This window comes from Centroberyx gerrardi, chromosome 22 (assembly GCF_048128805.1).
Source record: "Centroberyx gerrardi isolate f3 chromosome 22, fCenGer3.hap1.cur.20231027, whole genome shotgun sequence".
Lineage (NCBI taxonomy): Eukaryota > Metazoa > Chordata > Actinopteri > Beryciformes > Berycidae > Centroberyx > Centroberyx gerrardi.
In genome coordinates, this window is record NC_136018.1 from 5,980,498 (window position 1) to 5,986,561 (window position 6,064).

Genomic DNA, 6,064 nt, shown 5'->3' on the forward strand with positions numbered 1-6,064 from the left:
TCTATCTAATCACTTTCAGTAATCACATCCATTATACACACACAGAGCACACAGTGAAAATCGCACCAAAACGCACTCACCTGTTGCTCGGGCCTTGAGAGAGGCATCACAACAAAATAAAAACACAATTCAACGAGTTTCTGTAGATTTATGTAGTTTTGTCTTTGGTAAAGATTAAGACCTTGAAAGAGTGGGTAATGCATAAATACAGTGGGATAATTAATGTTTGTTTTGGCTAGTGTTAAGGTTAGGGCTGCAGGGTCAGAACTCAGCCCACATAGAGTGAAAAATGGAGAGGCTGATGTCAAAATGAGATGGTCCACTGTTTGGAAAAATTGACGCCCGAAAGTAAAGCACATCGTGGGTTACAGTTGAAGTGATTAGTCATGTTAAGAGCTCTGCTTACAAAAAAATCAAATGCTTTTGAGGACAGAATCATCTGTGGTTTAGAAATAGAGACATAAATTATCATGTAGCGAAGGTTTTCGAAAAAACGGGTATAGCGTTTTGAGATGAAACCCTTTAATTGTGAATTTAGACCTGTTTTTTCTTTTTTTTTCTTTTTTTTTTAGAAGATTTGATAATGAATGTGCAATGTGCACCATCTTAGCTACGATTCAAGAATTAGCATGTTTATTGGGTTGGTATTAGCATGTTAGCAACGCACATGGAAATAAGCACGATAGCACTTTACTGATCCAAAAGAAACAGATGGAGAGGAACACGCAAAAAAAAAATTGCATTCGCTCCGCCCCGATAATGCAATTACGAAAAAAGACCCACGAAAATAGGTCAAGCCTTTTGCTTGTATTGATGAAGTATCGCTGTTATGTAACTAAATGGTGTTCTGTCTTAATCTGAGAAATAATTCAGGGCCATTTCTGAGAAGCACAGTGTTCTTTGGCAGAGATTTGATGAGCTGTTTGGTGATGTTTTTTTGTAAGCGGGGCAATGAGATATTTTGTCAGCACAAGTATGCACTGTTACCAGGATAATTATTTTTTTTCGATGATAAGGCGGTTGAGGAAGGGGGTTCGCGTTTTTTCCCGGCCCCATTTTCACGCTTGATACTTAAGGATTTGATACAGAGTATTACAGATTCGTTAGCAGTGTATGCAGCAATTTTATGCAATTTAGAACTGTCAAGGTTTTTACATTAGAAGACATGCCTTTATTTTCACCTTGCTGTATATAGGCCCTCTTGATGGTGGGCTTGTTATGGAAGCCATTAAAGGGACATTTCACCTGAAACCTGTTTGAGGGACATGTAGAAAAGAGTCGATGTGTCTGAGGCTGCTGCTTCTCTTTGATGTTTGGTTGAAACATGGCTTTGTGTTGATTGTCTCCTAATGACTTATTGTATTTTCCACTGCTTATGTAGCATAAATAAAATCATGTCACAAATTGATTTGGGTGTCTCCTGGTGTTATTCTATTAACTTCCCATCCTTATGTGTCCGTGTGGGTCCGTATAATGTGTCTGCACATGCCTGTGTGTGTGTGTGTGTGTGTGTACGTGCGTGCATGCGTCTCTTCCTTCAGAAACTGGAGCACAATGTCGCTTGTCGCTCTCTTTCTTTCGCTCTCTCTCTCCTCTTAGTCATATTCACATGTGTTGATTAATCCATGCATTATTAAGTGCAGCTTTAGAGGGAGGAGAGCAGATTAAAGCTCTAAATTACAGCCCTCATCTCAGTGAGAAACAAACAGCACTGGAACATTAGAATGGAATATTACATCTGACGGCCATGAATGAATAATGAGCAGAGGGCTGCACGTGCACGCGCACACACACACACACACACACACACACACACGAACATACACAATGATCTGTCTGTCACTACACCTCTGATCTTTCAGAATGAATATACCAAACTTTTGAGAACAGGGCTGCTTGTGTGTGTGTGTGTGTGTGTGTGTGTGTGTGTGTGTGTGTGTCTTTCTTGTCTGTCTAGGACCCAATTATAAACATTGGTACATTCATGGCTTCATTACTTGCCAAGACAGAGATTACATAATGAAACAGATAAATTATGGACTGATTATCAATTCCAGACATCTGGCGCAAACTGTAATGTCCTTTATAAGATATGAATTGTGATTCTGTTGCAACGACAGTCAGGATGCAGTGCATCTGTTTTGATGAACTTTTACTGAAAAGTTGGAGGCAACACGTTTCACATACACTGCTTAGCTCCCATTGGTTATATACAGATTTTTTTTAATAGTATAGTACGGAGCGGGGTCATGAAAGTGAACAAAGCAGATAATGTTTTTCACATTACGTTACTCCCTTATTTCAAGATGAAGATAAACTTCGGTCATCTTTAAAGCCTTGTTTAAACAAGATTGTACACAACAGAATTTGGCTTTCACCACAGCACTGTAAACGAGATAAAGATGACTGATGACATGCTTTGTACTAACATTGTTACATTTTCTCATAACACTACCGAAGAGTCTTTCGTTCTCTCAAATGTCTACATTTCATTAATGAGATGTCTGGTAGGTCTACTGTTAGTTCTCATTGAGCGGTTGTGCTTGCTGTCTGAACAGGCGGGGCTGAGTCAACAATCATCTTGGCGATCTGGGTTTACAATGTCTCTTTGTGTCCCGAGGTTAGGAGTTCAGCTTGTCCTCTTCATCAGATGTTTCTGGGTCTAGGTCAACTGGAAAGCACTTTGAAGAATGCAGAGTTTCTGGTAACCTCACATCCAGAAGGGGTTTGCTGTCACCATTGATTTCTTGATCTTCACAATTTTGTCGGGCTTAGAGTGGAGGAGGAGGGGAGTCATTAGTTTTCCATTGACCTGTTGAGAGTAGAGGGCTTTGCTTTGTTCCTACAGGTCAGCATTCTCTTTCATGTGTCGTTTGGCATGCTGGTCAGTGTCTCAGTGTTTGGTTTTGGGTGCACAGAGTTGGAGTCTGTTGCGTTGTGCTATGAAATGTTGCATGGTAATTCCTGAGAAAACTGTAAAGATTCTGTTTCTAAGGTCTTCATTCAGATTCAGTTGTGGCTGTAACAGTCTTCTGCAGAGTCTTCATGAAGCGTTCTGTCTCTGCATTTGCTCTTGGCCAGCATGGTGTCATCTTTCGGTGTTTAAATCTAAGGTAGTGGCTGAAATCTGTGAATTGATGTCCATGAAGTAGGGGTCCATTGTTTGTTTAGAAATCCATGAAATTGTCCATGAAATAGGGCTCCGATGTCTGTCAACAGCTGGTATTCCAAACGATGAAAAGATCTTGTCCAATTTGAGAATTATAGTAGCGGCTGCTGTGGACTTTACGATCTCAACTTCAGAGAATCTTGAGTATTCATCAATAACAGCAAAACGGTAGACACCAGATAGGAAAGGACATGTGAAGTCCATGGAAACATCTTTCCACGGACCTGCGGGAGGCTCAGACATCTTGAGTGGTTCCATGTGGTTTCGGGTGGATTCTTCTTGACATGAAAGACAGTGTTGTATAGTCTTTTCTACCATGTTGGCTATGCCTGGAAAGTAAACCATATTCTCCATCACCATCAGCAACTGTTTAGTCTTGACAATACCAAGATGTCCTGTGTGGGCTATCGGCTAATGGCTTTGTGGTGGAGAGTGGTTGGCAATACAAGCCTTGTTTCTCTGAAAATGACATCCCTTTCTGCACTGACAGTAAGTTCATTCCACAGGAAAAAATCGGCATCTGTGGTATCTCATGGTGCATCTCGCCTGTTTCCTGTGGTGAAGAGACACATTACTTTCTGTAGTGCTGACATATACATGCAGAACGGCAACTCAAAATACGACTGGGAATTTATGGCTTTGTCAACATCGGTAAACTCGATTACGTCCACTAAAAAGTGGACTTAATATGCCTCAGTCTTCTGTGGTAAGCATTCAAAGTTTCGTTCTCATTTTGCCTGGCTTGTCTAAAAAAATATTTACCTAGGGACAGAAATCGTCTTTTAGCCTGTCAACGCCTGTATCGTAGTCATCAAAAATGTCCTACACACACAAAGTGGTCTTTTCTGTGTATCATCCCTTAAGTCCAATGCCACCAGGAAGGTCTGGAATCAGTTAATCCATTTCCTCCACCTCAAGCCAACTGAGCTGGCTTCTGTGTGCACAACAAATGATGGGAAAGGCAGTAGGCTTGCCATGGTGTGTTGGTGCTGTTTGCTGTGTGGCTTGGGCTTGGTAACTAGTCAGTACAGATGCAGATGTGCAAATGTTCTCTGTGTTAGCTTACTCACATGCATAGTTCCATTAGCCACATTGTCGCAGTTGAAATGTCCTTCGCATGGTATTATCAATTGTTATTCTGTTGTAATGGAATAGTAGGATGTAGTGAATCCATTTTGATGATTTTTTACTGAGAGTGGCAGGCATTACATGTTTCATATTGGAGTGGCATACACTACTTGGTTGCGTACCGGATTGCATTAGTCACGCATGTACAGAGCGTGATCATGAAAGTGAACCAATCAGATAACAATGTTCTCACAATACACTAACCAAATTGCTTGAATCTCTACTTTGTTGTCACTTACTGCCACACACACATCAAAAGACTGGGCTGTGTGTTCATAGATTTTTCTAGTACATAGTACACTCAAAAGCACTCTCATATGTATTTATTTTGTTGATTGTTTATGAGTTTGTGTATTTTGTAAGCACTGCCAAGTAAAATTTTTGCACCTATCCTTGGACCCCTTCCACCAGAGCGAACCAGCTGATGAAGCAACACTTCCAACCAGATATGATGCTGCATTGCATTCTGGTCTATTGAGGCTACTGTCAGTGGAGAAATTGGTCTCTCTCCTCTTCTATGATGGATTTCTCCCTGTATGATTGTTGAACGTATCTTGGTGCAAAATGGTGAGCCTAGAAAGAAGCCCTCGCTCTTTGATTCTGAGGGACTGACACTAAAACCTGACCTATTTACCCTTGATGTTTTCGATAGCTGAGAATTTTTTTTCTACCAAACTCCATTGTAGCTGCGCTGGAAATATCTTGTGACGTCACATTATCTACATTTGGCCAGTTATTGAATAAGAAAAATACACCACCAAACAACAAAATGGTCTCAGAAATACAGCAGTAATACAATGTTTTAGGGTGTATTTTTCATTTAATGTTTCTTTACAGTCACAATCAAGATAGAGGAGCACCATATCCAACATACAGCAGAGATATGATGGTGATGTTCCCCCTCAACAATTTGAAATAAAATGGATTGGTCAGTCATTCAGCAGCACTCCCAGGACTATTAATGTCGCCATGGCGATTACAACAAATGTAGATAAATACTGGCCGGCGCACACACTGAAGATGAGTCAGACAAGATAAATGAGCTAATTATCAATGTCCTCTCATCGCCAGCAAACTCTTAGCAAAGGAGTAACAATAGGAAAACACTTCCATTAGTAACAATTGATTGTTTCACATGTCCTTAGCGTGTCCCTCCTCTGGCTCAACTGTAATTGGATTGAGCAGCGCCAGCTCTCTCATCACATTGCTATCTCATCTGTTACCAGAGCGAATTCAATCATACCAGGAGTCCTATTGGGAAAGTGAGCGAGCGTGTATCTCCATAGAATCACTACATGGATCCTCATTTAGCTGCTTGATAAAGAGAGGTGGTTTGAAATTGGTTTTATAATTGTTGCACGTTCAGGATGAATGTCCAAGCCATGTCCAGAGAGTGAACAGTATGTAGGGAAGAGGATGCTGAGGTGGCCTGGTGGTTAGAGAAACAATTAAAAAACTGAACAACAGGTGTGATTCTTGCAACAGGTAAACCCCTACTGCTCACTCACTGACATTACTAACATTTGGGTAAACGTGACATTAAAAAGTGACTTTATCCAAATAATATATGATACTTATCAAAGGAGAACGACACCCAGTTTAAGAATTCACATTTGTTATTTTGTGCCTCCTCTTTCCTAAAGCTAGAAATCACAGAGAGAACCCTTGAATTTGTGACTGGGGTGTAAAATCAGGGGCAGCTCCATAGACAATGAATGGGGTGCTGACTTTGTGGAACCATAAGATGCTAAGTTGAGTTATCACACC